Source organism: Lactuca serriola, chromosome 1 (assembly GCF_051521515.1).
Source record: "Lactuca serriola cultivar US96UC23 chromosome 1, Lser_US96UC23_V15, whole genome shotgun sequence".
Classification (NCBI taxonomy): domain Eukaryota; kingdom Viridiplantae; phylum Streptophyta; class Magnoliopsida; order Asterales; family Asteraceae; genus Lactuca; species Lactuca serriola.
In genome coordinates, this window is record NC_136408.1 from 244,631,484 (window position 1) to 244,651,653 (window position 20,170).

A 20,170-nucleotide genomic window follows, 5' to 3' on the forward strand; every position below is an offset into this window, starting at 1 on the left:
AAGAGCTTAGCCCCAATAGTGTGGAAGCCTCAACTAGAATCACAAATCACCAAGACACCTTGGAAGACTTTAGAGAATATGGATACTTGGTTCTCTCTAGTGAAATTGGCTAGCCCTTCTTAGTGTACCACACTAGCGCCAATTTCACCAACCAAGGACATCTTTATATAGTGTGGAGGATTAGGGTTAAACCCTAATACCCATGACCTTTCATTTCCTAGGATCCATGGGTTAAACACTTCATGGACTATCCATGAAAGCTTAGCCCAACCTAAATGAACTTGGCCCATTCTATATATATAAGAGTCCATATTTAATTAGTTCCTTTTGATCACTTAATTAATTATAAATTAATTCTTGATCAATACTAATTAAATAATATGATTCCATATTAATATATTAGAACTTATAATATATTAATATTAATCATAAACATACTATTCTCAAAAGATTATCCATATAAATTGTATCGGTGAAGTGCAACCCAAATGGACCATGCCGGGTCGGGTCAAGTACATACCAAATATAGTTATGGACTTAGACATTAATCCAACAGTCTCCCACTTGGATAAGTCTAAAACTATTATTGCGTATGACTTCAAACCTAACTGGCAATCGTAGCTCTTAAAGCCGCTGTCGAACTCTGACCTTGTCGATGAACTCTGACCTTTGTCAATGACTTGTCCATTAGATAAGGGATCATATATTCCTCCATTCTAGATATCATATGGACTGAGACATGGATTATAATCATTCTCTCTGTCCATTTGTTGTTTCCCGATTTTCGATTTATGACGACTGACTAATTGAACAAATCAAATCAGTCCTGGCCCGACCGAGCACTTCCATTTGTCATCATCAAATCATCGAGGGGCCCACAGATATCGCTTTTATCCCGAAGGTAAAAGGAACGGATAAACTTCGACTCATATGGCTTGTTCTACTACTTGTTGAATCATACACAAAGGCACATTTTATAGCACCGAGTTACCAAATGCGTTTTCGTGCAATCAATGTACTATCAACTCATAGTAACAACTCATATCTCTAGGTTTGAAGAATATAAGATATTATCGTCTCATGATCACTCGTGATAAAATCCATGAAGTGATTCCAATGAGCGCGGGTTGTATCCAATACTCAGAACTTATGAGCACTCATGAGTGTTGTAGCCCTTTGTCCAACACCTTAGACCTCTACAAGCCAACCCATGACCGTCTTAATTCATATCTACTTCCTACATATGACCGACTGTGGATGGTTTGAATAACTTAGTCATTCCGGAAGAATAACCCAGTTTATTCGGGAAGTCAAAACATGCAAAGTGAAACACAATAATAATTGAATCCAATATGGTATCAAACCCTATGAACATAAATAAAACACCTTTTATTTATCACCATATGATTACACATTATTCATTGTATACTGTTTCAGCTATCAACTTTATTCTTGAATTTAAAACAATAGTTGTCCCATGCTCCAAGCATGTACACTATGTTTTTTCTAAACACTAGTCATGCCATACACCAAGTATGCATACTATGTTTGTCAATGATCTTTACTTTGTGAACTAGATCCATTGAACATAACTTCAATGATTCTCTTTTCACACTCCCAAATCCTTACTGCAAATACAAGAATTCCAAATTCATGTCATTTACTAAAATCTGTTAGATTCTAAACTTATATGCATTGATCCTCTTGTAATGATTATGCATAAAGTCAGAAAGACTTGACAACAATCATTACAGAGTATTCCAAAGGAGATCAGCTCCTTGGGAACATCCTTCTTGCATTAAGTTTCCTAATCTTAAACAGATTGAAAATTCTAACTTTGAAACATTTCCAGATTCCATTTTGACTATCACTTCTGAACAAGAGTTGCCTCCTTACAGATTATGTCAATATGGTCCTTCCAGAATTATCACTATACTTCCAACTGTCCTTGAGCAACCAATCTTTGGTAAACCTTAGATTGTCCTCAACAATTGTTTAATCCTTTTAGTCATATCCAGTTCTAAATCTTTTCCCTTCTTAATTCCCCAGGCATTTGGAAAATTTTAGAAAGGATGAATATAGCACATGTAATCGATCCTATATCTGAAGCATATGAGAATCGATTCATGATGTCTCACATAAAGACTAAACCAGTCTTTTGCTATAACATGTCCATTTCTATTTCAATTTGCCAAGTTCTCATAATTCAGATTATGAAAAGGGATGCCGTAATCATAATCGAATTTTAGAACGCAAATAATGGACTCATATACAAAATTTCCTTATGTTGAGCCATTCCAACATGAAATTCATATATATCCTTGACTAAATGATTAAAACCTCACGATCTAAGCTTATAGATTTGAGATGAAGTATAATTTCCTCTCCCTTAATTATAGCAAAACAACCTTTTTCCAAATTGAACCCTTTTGTTTTCTATAATTAACATTGCTAACTTACAACCTTTATCATAATTATCATGCTCCCACTAACATGATGATTATTCGCATAACACTTATGCTCCCACTAGCTTTGACATGTACTCAGAAATCAGCTGAGTTTCTTACCAAAGTTCAGATTTCTGATACTAGATTGTTTTGATAAGACTTTATCAAAATCATACACCTTCCCTTAGATAGCACACTTGTGTGTCTAAACAATTATGAAGAGGGATGCCGTAATCATAATGGTTAGACCTTTTTGCCACTTCTCACAAGTCCAGGTTTGTGTGCCGGTTAACCACACACGCTCCACTAACGACTTTGAGAATGAAAATATCACAATTGCTATCTAGCTAAAATCTACTTAGTGAAAGTTTGTCCTCACCATCATTTTCATGAATCGGAGAGAAACCTTATGACACTTAGATTTAATGGTGTATGTGTTCTTATCCATGTGAATTATCAAAACCATAGTCACAAGACAAGGATAATGACAAATCCAAACTCATATGGACTGAACTCAATCTTAATTTCTTGCCACCTGGCAGCTCAAGGGCCTACCATTGCTTCCAAGTTGTCGTGCAACACATTAAGAACTCTAAGAAATCATATGCAAAGCCAACTATAAATGGAATGGGCACAGAATATGTCAACACGATAGGTTATAAACCTCAAGTCGTGTGCTAGTGAAGAACTTCAGGTTTTATTTTTGATTAGTTCTTGAGACTTTTAAGACTCCCACTGTCCTCTTGACCTATAAGACTCCCTTGTCAAACATCCAAGAGATAGTGTGGATTCTTATCAAGACAAACACTTCACACAATTCCTCTTAGTTGGTCTTTGTTTTATCCAAAACATCACAACTTACCAATTTCAAATGTACAAGAGTACAAAACTTTTACTCTTACATTTGACAAGTATTTTAAACCTTCTTTGAGACATGTCACTCAAATTACAATCTTGGAGTATGACTCTATGACTTGTATTGGAACGAAGTATGACTCATCTTCTTGATTTAACCACTTCTACAATTCAAGTTCCTCTTCTTAGTCATAAGAATGCACTAAGATTTTCCTTAGAGAACTAATTTTGATATGGTTTCTTAATCATTAAGATGATCACAAAACTGATACTAAAGTACTCTCCCATCTTTTCAGATTTGAGAAACTTTTATCCTTCTGCCTAATTTGATTCTTCTTATTCGCTCTGCCATACATTGGAACCTTTTCCAATGTCTCAGAGTTACACTTAAGCTTGTAAGTATAATCATATTTACTGAGCTTTAGTAAACTATGACGAATAGTCTTATCAATCTTTTGTGGTGGACTTAATCAGTGCACAAGGCCATGTACTCGATCCCTTAGTCCATTACTTGACTCACACATCCATGTGAATAAGTAATTAGTTTTAATTTTTCCAATACTTGAAAGTTCTCATTCATCATGCTTTACAACTTCCATGATTCCAAGTTCCGGTCCACTTGAAACTTGGGTGATGAGAATCTTTCCTTATTTGGTAAATTTAGAGATTACCACAAATGAAAGAATCAATTTCATATTTCCACTCTTGCTATTAATGGAATCATATAAGCAACAATTTTTCCTCAAATGGCATTGTAAGGATGTTTTAAAAATAAATAAAATCAAAAATTTTTCTTTTATTTTAAAACTTTGTGGAAAAACTTATCCTTACAATCCATATGAAAACTTGTTGTTATCTATTCCTAAGCAATATCTCATAACTCCTAAGAAGTAGCTCAAGAATCCGATCTTCAAACTATGCGATAGAAATCCATCTACGCCATCAGATTCAGCATATTCTTTCTTTAAGTTTCTTCACCTTCCTTTGATTCTTAAAACATCACCATGTGACCCAGTCACATCATGTATCAGGAATCTCAGAATCGAAACTTAGCAGAGTTAGATAGTGGACTTTACCTGAAGTAGAGTCAAACTTATTGACTTTAACTTCCTTAGGTAAATTTGGCAGCTACGCAACCAATGCCCCTTCCTTTGGCAATATAAACATATGGACCCTTTGATAATGGTACACGGGACTATCACAGACTTAGCTTTTCTCTTTACCATTTGGTCAACCGAGTTGACTATGGCCGATCCCTTTCCATTGGGAAGAGAATGCTTTCCGGGATTTCCTGTGTCACTATTGTCAATGTCCATCAAGTTTTAAGGAAGTTGATCTTAACAAATAGATAAGATCATTAAGGATCTTGTCATAGCCTGTTTCATAGGTGTCCCAAAGGAACTCACTATGTGACTTAGAAAGTGATTGAACCACCAACTTTCTCAAGACTTTGACACCCAACTCTCCCGGCTTGTCAATATGTGACTACATCTCCAAGATGCGACCACACCTAGACCTTGCCTTGCTTATAGGGCTTGAGTGACCTTAAACTTTTCCAAGAACTTGTGGGTTAGAGAGAATAATTGGAGGAGGTGAATGAAGTATGATTTCCATAGGACATCATCTTCATTTAGGAAAGCTTGTTTCAAGAGATTTGGGAAGATCATATATGTCTAAACCATACATCTTTTGGGAGATATTCAAGATAGTTGATTTTAAAGTCCTTAATATGACACCCAATATGAAATATTAAGGCTAGGACCCAACAAACTATTTTATAACTTAGAAGAGGTATGCTGTAATCCAAGCTATAAAATATTTGAAGGTAGGTGAATGACGATTCACCAATTTCCACCAAGATAAACGAAATGTATTATTAGGTTTTAATTGGTTTTGAAACCCCTAGATCTTTGAGATTCATTGAACTGTTCAATGGCATGTTTCAATCTCGAGTGTGCCCTTTAGGTTTTGTGACTGGGATGCCGAGGATCACAAAACAAGGTGTGAAGTAACCGTGCAAATTACCTGGTACCCTTAAGTGTTTACCCCTTAATCGATGTGCCGGTAAACCACACACGCTCCATCGATACTATGATAAACATTAAGTTACCCTTTGCCTACCTTGTTAAATACGCGTTAGTGTGCCGGTTAACCACACACGCTCCACTAACCGACTTAAACAAAGTGCAAAGTGTAATTTCATGGATTAGCACCTTATTCACATTTTCCTAAGTAACTAAGATTGGGTATTATTAAGAGTTTAGTTACTTAGTATTTATCATTAATACTTTTAATGAAGGGAGAATTATAGTCCTGTCAAACCCGTTCGGCTAACGACCCTCCACCGGTCAAGCAAGCGGTGGGTGAGAGTGGACACCCATTAAGTTGCCATTTTATAGGCAACAACCTTATACCCACCTTATAGACCGGCTTCGTGAATGAGGCGTACTAGCGGTAAGACTGACTTTACTTTTATACATACATATATATATATATATATATATATATATATATATATATATATTATTAACTTATAATATTATAAAGTATAAGGGTTGAATTTTAACTCTTTAAAATTCTAAGGGCTAACTTGGAATTAAAATATTCATAAGTGAAAACTTTTCAAATTCCAAAACTTGAGGGCAAGTTTTGAAACTATTCAAAACTAATTAATTCCATAACTTATTTGTTTAAAGTAGTTTTAATCCAAAAACTCTTCAAGTTCCATAACTTGAGGACAAGTTATGGAAGACTTTAAACTAATAAAAGAATTAACTTTTCTTTATTTTATAACTTATGGAATTAATTAAGGTTACACTTTATTTATTTATTTATTTATTAATGAAGTGACTCTTGAACCTCCATAACTTAAGGACAAGACTCTTCATCTTTTGTAACCATTGCCAACTTTTATGAGTTTTATGAAACTTAAATGTGACTTTTCATATAACTTGAGGACAAGTTACAAAAACACATTTTAGAATCAACTCTTAGATTAATTTGGATTGAAAACAACAATTTCACATAACTTCTCTATTAATCTAAGCAACTCATAAGAACAAGATAAGTCAAATCAAACTTTTTCATGTAATTAGCCTAATCACTAAACTAATTCAAAACATGAATCTATTGACAATTATCTTTGAAATTGGATTAGCATGAACATTACCACATCAAAAACAAGTTTATAAGTTCAAAAACAGCTTAGGGTAATGTTCCTAGTCCAATTCTAGCCAAAAAACCACGAAAATATGCTGTCTGGGGCTCCTACTCGTCGAGTACATGAAGCTACTCGACGAGTAGGATGATTTTACTCATGGACTCGGCGAGTTTATCAGTGGACTCGGCGAGTCCAGTGCCCAGAAAGCCAGAAAATCGAGTTTTTCAGCATTTTTCAGCAATTTGCATCAAGTATAACAGAAAACAAGCCCATGCTCTGATACCATTGTTGGTTTTTGAGCATTCTAACACTCCTAAGTGTACATGCAACCCTAAATACCTTGGATCTATGTTTTCTCTATTATACATGCAAATAAGAACTTCCAAGGTATTATCCTAATCTAGCATACAAAACAATGACTTAGCAAGATAGAATACATACCTCTTTTGATGTAGCTTGATGTCTTCAAGCTTTAAGAGCTTAGCCCCAATAGTGTGGAAGCCTTAACTGGAATCACAAATCACCAAGACACCTTGGAAGACTTTAGAGAATATGGATACTTGGTTCTCTCTAGTGAAATTGGCTAGCCCTTCTTAGTGTACCACACTAGCGCCAATTTCACCAACCAAGGACATCTTTATATAGTGTGGAGGATTAGGGTTAAACCCTAATACCCATGACCTTTCATTTCCTAGGATCCATGGGTTAAACACTTCATGGACTATCCATGAAAGCTTAGCCCAACCTAAATGAACTTGGCCCATTCTATATATATAAGAGTCCATATTTAATTAGTTCCTTTTGATCACTTAATTAATTATAAATTAATTCTTGATCAATACTAATTAAATAATATGATTCCATATTAATATATTAGAACTTATAATATATTAATATTAATCATAAACATACTATTCTCAAAAGATTATCCATATAAATTGTATCGGTGAAGTGCAACCCAAATGGACCATGCCGGGTCGGGTCAAGTACATACCAAATATAGTTATGGACTTAGACATTAATCCAACAGCCTTCACCATAGCAACTTGACAGGATGATTTGTAATGAGAGAAGAAATATTATTAATATATTATGAGAATAATATAAGGAATAATAATATAGTTATTTGATTAATATAAGTCATAAATTAATTAGGAATTAATTTGGTGACTTAAAGAGATTAATTAAATAAAGGGGCATAAACTGTCAATTGTATGATAGTTGTACTTTGGGCTATAATCCCTCATGGATAAGGGGTGGACGGTTTTGGGGTTTGGAAGGACCTAGAAATCGTCCAAGGCTTATCAATAAGGAGATTGGATTGCTTAGGGCCTAAGTTATCCAATTAGGGGTTTAAGGGTGAAACCCTAGGAGCCTCACTAGTATAAATAGACCCATGGGGTCAAGGAAATCGGCACTCTTGCCTTTGAAGAAACCCTGGCCGACTTCTTGCCCTCTCCTCTCTCTCTCTCTCTCTAATCATCCTCTTGCTAAGTTGGTGTTTGTAAGCCATTAGAGGAGTGACATTTGTGACTCTAAGCTCCAAGGACAAGAAGATTCAAACAAGAAACTTAAGGTAATTCTTTAGATCTGTTTTGTCTTGTGTTATTATACTAGATCTATCATCAAAGTCTTGGATACGTTGCATGTTCAATTAGAGAAACCTAGATCCAAGCATTAGGGTTTGTATGTGTATATAGGAATGTTCTTATGGCTGAAACCCTTCAGTATATTGGGGAACTCACTAAGCTTCTTGCTTACAATGTTTATGTGTAATGTGTTTCAGGTACTAGTGAGGACCGTGGGAAGGCGTCGGCATGACTCGTACACACACACACACAGGCGGATTTGGATATGATTGATCTTGGGATTGATATGTTTTGTATTATGACCATGTTACATTGGATTTTATGGTTTGTCTTGAATGAAATTATGTTTTAAAGAAATGAAAAAATTGTTTTGAAAATTTACGTTGTTACAGATGACTTCAGACTCCGCGTCCGAATTACCGTCATCATCATCACTTGGCTTTTCCTCGAGGTCTCATTCGAATTCTTCTTCTTCCAGGTCTACCACTGGTTCGGCAGGTCCGCCCTCGACTTCCTCTTAAGACTCCTCCTCGGGGTCTTCTTTAGGTTCCTCTTCCAGCCATCCGTTATTTCCTTGGTTAGGGAAATACGGATCTTCAGGGTGATGAAAGTCGACCATACTGTCTACAAGAGTGTATATAAATATACTACTATTATTCTTAATATGTTTTAGTTGTTATATAAATTGAGTTGATGTTATATTCTTGGTAACAAAGGGGTATGTTTTAAGTTTACCGACCATCGCGATTTCCCAGGGCATGTGATAGTTGTATTCCGGAGGAAATGTAGTTGATCAAGCTACATTCATGTGACATCCCCATTTTCACGCCCAAAAAAGACCGATTTTGTTTATGCTTTATAAAATCAAAGTACGTCTTTTAATAAAAATGTTGCGGAATTTGTTCCTAGTAAAACATGATAAATACGTTATCAAAGCATTTCCGAAGAAAAGTATTTTTATTGATTTTAAAACATTTGGGATGTCATCGTCAATACAGAAACATAAGCATAAACAGAACTTACATTTATCACTAGTGATTTATATCTCCTTAATCTCTCAGTGTAATATGACTTCATATCAACACCTGTGATATAAATGAACTGAATGGGTCAGGTTGGGAAACCTGGTGAGTACATAGGGTTTTCAACCCACAATAATATAATTATTATGTTTAATCATCAAACAGTTAACCTAATTACCCATCCACATTATCTTCTTTACTCTTAAGGATCTACCCTAAGAAGCAACTATTTCTCATTCATTCATTCCTAAGGATTATCCTAAATAATAGGTACGAATTCCAGCTTTGTCAATGACACAACTGTCAAGCACAACTACTAGTTCTATCACTTAGTATCTCGTTTATTGACAATATCGTTTTCAAGAGTGCACTCGCAATACATGTCAATGGGTTTTTAGAGTACACCGGTGAACACATCGTTCACAACACCTACAGGTTGCGAGACTGCTAGTGTTCCACTGGACTGTCTAGAATAGTTCGTGGTTGTCATCCATACTATGCTAGATGACGGGGCCACATTTGGGAACACGACTTCTCACATCGTCCACCTCTCACCCTTACCTCATGGTCTATATCACCTCTGAACTCATCATCCAACTCATATTTCATCTACCCATGTTTTACCCAACATATTACGTAGATATAAATACATATACAGTTTAAATCATATAAAACTTGTATAAAATCGTTCATCCAGCATAGATAGCAAGTATACAGATAATAGGCACACATAACACGTAGTTTATATAAAATACTTCATATCTATGTGTAAGATGAAAGGGACCATGCACTCACTTCAAAAGGTGGTGATTCCGAACTCAGACAGCGCTTCGCTTCTTAAAAAAACAATTTCCTTTGACGAAACTTAGTATTATTACCACTAGAGTTTAGTCTATTATTCGCCGAGAGTAATTAATAGTCTAGCTATTATTATTATTATTATTATTATTATTATTATTATTATTATTATTATTATTATTATTATTATTATTATATAAGCGTTAAACAATACTTATATAACCCATAATAATAGCCCAAATAATTATTATAAGTTCCTAATAACGTTACTATAATTAAATAAAAGCTATATTAAAAATAGCGTAGGCGTAGCTCACTTACAGCGGGTTTTATAGAAAACCGGGCTTTGCTTGGAGCAGTGTTCCCAAGCTGAAAAGCACTTCTTCTCAGAGCCATCGAGCACTCCGGGGCTTCCGTCTCGTGCTAGGGAGGTTCCATAGGTTTTTCGGGGGGTTTCGGGGCTAGAGAGAGGTTCTAGAGAGAGAGAGAGAGAGAGAGAGAGAGAGTAAAGAGAAGATAGAATGGGAAAGGTGTGAAGAAAATGAGGGTGTGAGAGGTTCTATTTATAGGGTGCAAAATGGCTGAACTTGGTGCCACATGTCACCATCTAGTGGCAAGACTTGGGGAGAAAACAATGACCAAGATTGTGCCACATCACCCATTTTCGCACAACACACTTCCGACTTCTAAAATCGGTGACTTTCACATACGAGCTCTTTTTTTGACGTTCTTTATATCCTCGTGTAGGTAAAAATAAGATCTACAACTTTCATTTTGACTCCGTCGGCTAATTCTCGACCGATCTTAAATTTAACAGTACGAGGAGATTATACTGCTAAATGTCCGCGTAAAATTCATAACTTCTACATACATACTCTATTTTCGTCTGTCTTTGTACCTTTGAGTTCCTATTAATGATATATTCAATTCTCATTTAGGTCGTGTAGGCCAAAAACCGCTCGATCTAGAATTCGAGTTTCGGGCTGTGCACTGCTAAGCCAAATCTTAGAAAATTCATAACTTCCTCATACGAAGTCAGATTTGGGAGTTCTTTTTTTTTTGTATGTTCTCAGTTTAATGTATTCTATGAAGTTTGTTTAGATCGCTAAGGCTAAAAGTCGCTCTGCCATAAATTCACTATTTACGCTTCCCGGTATCGTGCCGGTTCTGTAGCGAAACTTCGACGAGTCATAACTTCTTCGTTATAACTCGGATTTCGGCGTTCTTTATATGTACGGAATCCTTGAGACATATTTTACAACTTGGGTAAGATTATTTATTCTAAATAATATTTTATCAAAAATTCATTTTCGACCCTATTATTTCTAAATTGACTAGCCCGGATCTACGGGCGTACAATTATCTCCCCCTTAGGATGATTACGTCCCGGAATCATCAATGAAATAGGGCAGTATAATGACTCCATACGTTATCTCTTCATCCTAGGTAATAATCATAACTTCCTTGTTTCTTCGAATGAGTATCTAACTCTTGGACTCCTTGACTGTTGGCGGTGCTCGATCTTGCACTTGCTCCCTATCTCACGTTAGACTCCAGATTATGACCTTCAAGTCACAATCTTGATCCTCACTGGATACGAACTTAAGATAAGTTCTTTTATTACTACAATGGAACGATGTGTCGTATTCTAATGACCTATTATCGTATGTTGCAAAGCTTAGACTCATGTCTTTTAGAGTCTTCCAGAACATATTATACCTTCCTTCATGTTCTAATGTGATATAGTCACATCTTAAAAGGTAGCATTTCTAGCTACAACCAACTATCATGATACCTATAATGATCGCTTTGATTATCTTTTATTTCAGTCTTCCGGCTTAAGTCAGATGTTACATCGAACTTGGTTCTCTGAACCACGTATCATACTCATCGTATTCAGACTCAATTTGATATGACCACTAGGGTCGGAATAACAACAATCTTCTAAGTCATTATCGAAATAATGATAACGACATGCTTGAATAAAATAGACTCAATTATTGGCTTCTTAGTAACCTTGTGACTTTCCCTGATCCAAGCATGAGTCCTGTGCTTCCAGTAGTATATGCATCTACTACCTTTTACACCTACTCATACTCGTCCCAAGTATTGTCTCGCAGTCCCCAAGTCCTAAAATCACAAAACAATTTAACACATACGAGTGTGTCCAAATAATCATAAAAATTTCCCTAGACTCTACTAGGACTTCTTCCATGCGTATCTTCAATCATCAATTCGCTTCAACTCGGTTGGTGATGGAAATTCCAGATGATAGGAAAACTTTAGGAATTACACCAATCGTTCTATCATCCTTCCAATCAAATGTGTACATTCAGATGTACCGTACTTCTCTAGACGTACTGCTATTTTATCAGACGTATTCTAAAGTCAAGATACCTCTCTTATGATATCTTCCGATAGGTATCATTCACTATCGTAAGCCATCTCATTTCCTTTATTTTCTCAGTCTATCATGGTTCACATCACTTCCTGAACTTCTTCGATTGTGATAGTTTCGGGTGCAGGCGCAACGACCGACGCATGACCCATCACATTCTTAGGCTCAGGTTGTCATCTTCCTCGGATATTTCCTAGTCTGTCTTCACCATGACGTTTTGTACACCCAAGCAGATGTTCGGTGTACCGAGGCGAGAATTGAAAGATAGGAAATATTTTATTTACGATAGACGTATAGATCTCCTTTTCACACCGAAAAGTTATATGCCAATTCTAATACCGTAATCTAACGTTTAGAAATCTGAACACATAAAATTTCCAGATCCGGTCGGCAACAAACCATAGATCCGAAAAAATAATAGCATATAAGGCATCTTTATAGCTATAACATAAAACATTTAGCATATAAAACATTTTAGGCATGTTTCCTAAAATAAACTAGTGCTTGTGTCTAAAATATAGCAGACACTCATTTCATAATCATCACTTAGCATTCTAAGCTTAAGTCTAGAAATTTCCTACAAATTCCTAGTTCACTTAAACTAATGCTCTGATACCAACTGTGACATCCCCATTTTTCACGGCCAAAAAAGACCGCTTTTGTTTATGCTTTATGAAACGACCCAAAATATGACCCAAAATTTTTTGTTCTAATAATACTAAAATCACATCATATAAAATCCCAGGATAAACTAAAGTTGTGGTGTGTGCGATGCCATCAACCCGAGCTCTTCCCTTTGCTTGCGGAAGTACCTGAAACCAAAACTGAAACTGTAAGCACGAAGCTTAGTGAGCTCCCCCAGTCTACCACAAACCATACAATCATATAAACGCATATCGGGCCTTGCCCATTGCATCGGACCGATGTCCGGAAACTACATCGGATCGAAGTCCAAAACTAACCAGGGCCTTGCCCTCTGCATCGGACCGAAGTCCGGAAACTGCATCGGACAGAAGTCCGGAACGGACTGGGACCTTGTCCCCTGCATTGCACCGAAGTCCAGAACTAACTGCATCGGATCGAAATCCGAAACTGACTGGGACCTTGTCCCCTACATTGGAACGAAGTCCGGAAACTGATTGAGCATAACACAACATAGCATAAACATGTCAACTAGCATAAACACATATGATGCATACTGCATCGGATTGAAGTCTGGAACACATAACACAAAGACATGCTTGAATCACAAAGACATCAAGCACACTGAACTACTGCATCAGACCAAAGTTCGAAACTACTGCTAACTAGACGGGACGACATTGTGGCTGTAGACCCGTTCCTACTGGAAAGAAAACTCACCTCATAACGCTGGCTGCTGAGATGCTAGCTCTAACGCTGGCTGGCTGCTGCTCCGGAACTGTCCGGCTACAATTCCACAAAACGCTAGGTCAGGTACCGATAACTGAACTGAGGGTATAAAAACCATTTTACCCCTGATCAAAGTCAAAGTCCCTAGTCAAGGTCAACAGTCCATGTTGACCTTAACTCGCCGAGTACCCAAAACTTCTTCCCACTCGCCGAGTCACCGGGATGATTCGCCGAGTTCTTACAATTTACAATCAAACCCTTAAGACTACTTGCCGGGTTTCCTTCTAACAACATGATGCATACACATGCATTCATAACATGGGGAAAACTCATCCGACTCGCCGAGTTGTTCTTCAACTCGTTGAGTTTATGGCAATCTTCATCGGACTCGTTGAGTTGTTCATCCAACTCGTTGAGTCTACGACTATCTTCATAGGACTTGCCGAGTCAACCTTGCGACTCGCCGAGTTCATGCTGTCCTTTTTTTCAACAGACTTGATTTGAGCCATGCAACGACTCCAAATCACAGATCCAAGTTTCTAGGGCATGATTATCACGTAAAGTTGCAAACTTTACGTGCATGCATGGCTATAAAGGCTCTAAATGCTTATCTTAAGTTCTTCAAGGAGCTTCATGCTCAAAAGAGACCTCAATCATGACCAAGACTGCAACTTTATGCTTCTATAATCCAATGAGAGTCCATATCTGAAGTTACAACTTCAGATCTATCCCATAACTCATTTCATTAACTTAACATTCCATAAAAGAAACCCTAGAACTCAACCAATAGGAGAAATCTACAAGGAAATGGCGAATTGGGTACCTCTAGAAGATGATAACTAAGATAAGTGTTGATTCCCACACTCCACTTGCTCCAGTCCCCTTCTCCTCCAAGCCTTCTCCCTCCAAAGATCCTCTTTTCAAGCTTAAACACACAAATGGCACACACACACGGATTAGGGTCTCAAAAGAGCTCTCTAGAACTGTAAAGAGGCCCAAAGGGGCTGTGGTTCCTTTAAATAGGGTGTAAAACCCCGAGGATTAGGGTTTCATCTGCCAGCACCTACTCGCTGTGTCCCAATATGGACTCGTCAAGTAGGTCACTTATCACTCGATCCCACCCTGCTGCTACTCGACGAGTAGGGCGACAAACTTGTCGAGTAGGCATTAACCCAAGAAATCTTATTCAAACCATACCTGAGAATCGGGGCGTTACAACTCTCCCCCACTTATTTTAGACTTCGTCCTCAAAGTCTACAACAGATGAAACTGAAAACAATTATGGATAGTGCTCTCTCATCTCATCTTCAGTGTCCCACGTCCACTCGGAACCCTTCCGGTGATGCCACTGCACCTTCACCAACTGAACCACCTTGTTCCTCAAGGTCTTCGTCTTTCGATCCAAGATCACAACTGGTCTCTCGGTATAATTCAGGCTGCTATCAACCTGAATATCCTCTAAGGGTACAACCACTGACTCGTCCACCAAACACTTCCTCAGCTGAGAAACATGGAAAGTGTTGTGGATCTGGCTAAGCTCTGCCAGAGGATCCAACGAATAAGCAACTCGACCCACCCAGGCCAAAACGCTAAAAGGACCAATGAACCTGGAGCCCAACTTGCCCCTCTTCCGAAACCTGATAACACCTTTCCAGGGTGACACCTTCAGGAGGACCATATCACCCACCTGAAACTCCAAGTTCGAACGTCTCCTGTCGGCGTAACTCTTTTTCCGGCTCTACGCAGTCTGCAGTCTGCTACGAACCTGCTGGATCAACTCTGTGGTCTTGAGCACCACCTCGGTGCTCCCGATGAGTAGCTGACCGACATCGCCCCAACAAATCGGGGTCCTACACTTCCTCCCGTAGAGCATCTCGAAAGGAGGGCGGTCAATACTAGCGTGGTAACTGTTGTTATACGAAAATTCCGCTAGTGGAAGATACGTATCCCAACTACCACTGAAATCTAGGACACATGCCCAGAGCACGTCCTCGAGAGTCTAAATCGTCCTCTCGCTCTGCCCGTCCGTCTGAGGGTGGAAAGCGGTGTTAAAATGAAGACGAGTCCCCATCTCATCGTGAAACCGCTTCCAAAATCTGGAAGTAAAACGGACGTCTCGGTATGACACTACCGAAATAGGCACTCCGTGTCGTGCTACTACCTCACACACATAGATGTTGGCTAGCTTCTCAGCCGATATGCTCTCCTGTATCGGTATAAAGTGCGCGCTCTTGGTCAGCCGATCCACTATGACCCAAATCGAATCCACTCCCCACGCAGTCTTGGGAAGCTTAGTGATAAAATCCATGGTAATGTCCTCCCATTTCCATACAGGAATGTCTAATGGCTGCATCTTGTCATGGGGTCTCTGTTGCTCTACCTTGACCTTCCTGCAGGTCAGGCATCTCTCCACATACCAGGCGACATCCCGCTTCATGCAAGGCCACCAATAGTCGGGTCGAAGATCCCTGTACATCTTCGTCGCCCCTGGGTGGATGGAAAATCGAGACTTATGGGCCTCGTCCATCAACACCTGCCGTACTCCGCCCCAGTACGGTACCCAAACTCTCCCATGAAGGGTCAACAACCCCCGACTATCATAATCAAAAGAAGCTACTCGGCCCACGATCCTCTCACACTTCTGCCTCTCCTCCTTGAGGCCCTCAACCTGAGCCTCCCTAATCCGCTCCAACAGCGAAGTAATCACTGTCATCCTCAAGCATATATCCCTGATTGGGGCCACAGCCATCTTGCGGCTCCAGGCATCGGCCACTACGTTGGCATTCCCCGGGTGATAAAGGATCTCACAATCGTAATCCTTCACCACATCTAACCACCGACGCTGCCTCATGTTAAGGTTCGGCTGGTCCATGAGGTATCTTAGACTCTTGTGATCCATGTAGATGGTACAACGGACCCCATAGAGGTAGTGTCTCCAAATCCTAAGGGCGAACACCACTGCCCCAACTCCAAATCGTGCATCGGATAGTTAGCCTCATGAGGCTTTAACTGTCTAGAGGCGTAAGCTATCACATGCCCCCACTGCATCAACACTGATCCCAAACCTATGATCGAGGCATCACAGTAGACTAAAAAATCATCCACTCCCTCTGGCAGGGTAAGAGTTGGTGCCTCGCACAATAGCTGTCTGAGGGTCTGAAATGCCGCCTGCTGCTCAGGCCCCTAACGAAACACCACCGACTTCTTGGTCAGTCGGGTGAGTGGTACTTCTATCTTGGAGAAATCCTGGATGAATATCCTGTAGTACCCTGCCAAACCTAGGAAGCTCCGAATCTCAGATCGAGACCTCAGGACCTCCCACTGCATCACGGCCTCGATCTTGGCCGGATCCACTAGAATAACCTTCTGGTTGACAAGGTGACCAAGGAATTGCACCTCGCGCAACCAGAACTCACACTTGGAGAACTTCGCAAAAAGTCTCTCCCTCCTCAGTGTCTCTAGCACCTCTCTCAGATGCTCCTCGTGTTGCTCCTGAGTCTTGGAGTGTAACATCTAGATTCCCAGGTACATTATTTATTCTTTATTTTGGAGATTTTGGAGGGACTCAGTGATTTGATGCTTAGACTCACTGAGTAGAGTCGCGAATTCCATCCGGGTTAATGACTGAACTCGGCGAGTCCGCGCTGTTTAATGAAGCCCTAATTCTCGCGGATTGAGACCTTTTTTAAAGGGGCTTATAGCCACCAATTGCAGCTACCAGACCCCTGAGTGAAACCCTAAGCGATCTAGAGCGTTTGTGAGGAAGAAGAGGCCATTTTTGATCCTTGTGTGGGTGTTTTTGTAAGAAGAAGGTGACAAAGGCAAGAAGGAGCTGAAGAGGGTGTTATTCTGTGGATTTCAGAGCCTAAGGACTTCATATTGAGGTAGATATTCGATCCTTCTTCAGTTTTGGGTGTTAATCCTTGAGAGATAGGGTTTCTAGCCCATTTAGAATTTGAATGATGGTGTAATTAGTCCCTTCTTGTGTTGAGGCTTCGGATCTGGATCCAAAGAGATCTAGAGACCTTAACTCCTTGATCTTTATGGGGTGACATTGGGTAATATGAGGTTAAGGTGACATATTGAGGTCATTTCTTCAAATATAGCCATTGGGTCTTTGCATGGGCATCAAGATCCAGACTTTACGTGTTTATATTGCTTAAGGAGGCCATATCAACGGATCTGACCTCAGGAGGTCATTTGAGCTTGACCATGGCATGAAATCGCCAAGTCCCATGAGCAGACTCGACGAGTAGGGCTAGGGTTTCCCATAGTTCACTCAGTGAGTAACTTGCCGAGTTGAGGGAATGACTCAGTGAGTCAGAGGGAAATAGAGGACTGGAGTTCAAAGAGGAACTCGCCGAGTTCATAATGGGACTCGGCGAGTTGAGTCGGGGTGGCCCCGCGATTTATGCCAGGTGTAACCCGTCGAGCAGGGGAAAGACTCGACGTGTCATGCGAGACTAGAGGGATAGTGGACACGTATAGACTCGCCGAGTCGCCAAAATGTACTCGGCGAGACGGGTCAAAGTTTGACCGTTGACTTTTGTTGACTTTGAGGGTTTGGACAACATTGGGGTCTTTGTGTTAAAAGAGGGCTAAAATGGTCTTTTACCCTTCTGAGGGTGCCAAGAGAGGGTTGATTCTAGTATCGAGAGTTATATTTATGAGAGTATTTACTTTATGTGATTAGGCGGAGGCTAGACCATATTTCTACCGAGTCAGAGATTTACCGAGACATCTGAGGTGAGTCTTCTCACTATACTTTACCTTGAGTGGTAATTAGAGTTATGTGACAGAGTTATTGTATGCTATTTATGTGATGTGTTGCACTGCATTATTTCTATGTGATTTATGCTGTGTGTATATCAATATGTATCAGAGTTAGAACCGGAAGGTTCACAGAGCTAGGACCAGAGGGTCCACAGAGTTAGGGCCAGAGGGCCCACAGAGTTATAGCCTTGAGTGGCTAGTATGTATTATGTGTGGTATTTTGGGGGACTCACTAAGCTTCGTGCTTACCGTGTTATGTGTTATGTGTTTCAGGTTTTCGTCTCGGAATCGCGGGACGGCACCGGCTTGGTTGTACACACCGGAGAAAGAGTTATGAGGATCCTGGATTATTAATGGAGTTGTGCTTTGTAATTGAATAAAAGAAATTTTTATACGAGATGTTATGAAGAGTATGCATTTTAAAAATGAAAAGAATTGTTTTAAATTTTCACGACGTTACAAGTTGGTATCAGAGCCTTGGTTTGAGGGATTCGGATTCACCTTCGGGTATATCTGGACTCAAACTGAGGAATGGAGGAAAATTTTCAAAATAAATTTTTCTAAAATGAGCAAGAGTTTCTAAGAGAAAACGAGAAAGAGCAGTGTGTACAATCAGCTAGAGCCCAAACGGTGATTTCCCAAAATACCCTTACCTTATGTTTTATGTGATATTATGAGATATTATGCATGCTAGAGATAGGCTAGGTATTTCATATATTAGGACTAGAGTAGCCTGATTTGTGATGCCTTAGCCTAGGAGTTGTTGTTATCTGTGATACGATTTCGAGTATGTGTTGAGTAAGAGTATCTAACGGGAATCCTTGTAGAGAGGGATTTGAGTAGAGGAGTAATCTAGGAGAGATACCTAGATGAGCATTGGTGGAGCATACTGAGAGAGTAGCCAGATACCCGCGAGGGTAGAGTTGCAGAGTTCGGTGATATCTTTTCGATATGAGTAGAGCTAGTGGAGTTATCACCTAGGGTGGGGGGGTTATATGTGTATATCCGACGCCCAAATGCTGCTTGCTTCGTGCTTTGTGGAACTCCCGATGACGGGAGTTAGCTACCAAGTGAATGTGACGATATTTAGTAGGTAGATGACTTGAATCATAAGGAGTTTCTTAGCAGCTGATGGCGGATAAGTGTGAGAACCTAGGAAGAGCCTAGGAAGTGACCTTAGTCAGAAGAGTATGCTGGCAGAGTAGAGCATTTCGCTAGGAAGCGAGTACGTGTATGGGGATTGGTGATTGAGAAGAGGGCCATGTTGAGCGAGTTTCAACGGTGCATACCTTGAGAAGAGATTTGGGTTAGCTCCAAGGGATTGTTGGTGACATGCCAGTAGAGTCGCAAGACTCAGAGTTGAGCAGGGACGGTGCGTTATGGAAGAATACGGTCTGGGATGGGCAGCCGGCCGATAATAGAGATGTCACCTTATGACCCGAGTAGTGCTATTTTTGTTTCCTGAGAGAGACGTAAGAGGTATTCAGATTTCAGTGTTTGAGTTGGGGGTGAGCACTGTGGGATCGGATTGATGATGATCTTCAATAAGAGTAGCTGACAGTAGGTCTGTCGCGGAGGGAATGATATAGCCTGAGCAGGTTGTCAGTGGGGACTGAGATGGTCAAGGACCAGGATACACTCTATTTGAGGATGGTAGGGAATGTGTTAGCTACAGCATGGAACGATCAAGAGGAGTATATCAGGGCAGTGACTCTTTTTGTCTATGATGGGTATCGAGAATTGAAGTGGAGTCTCTG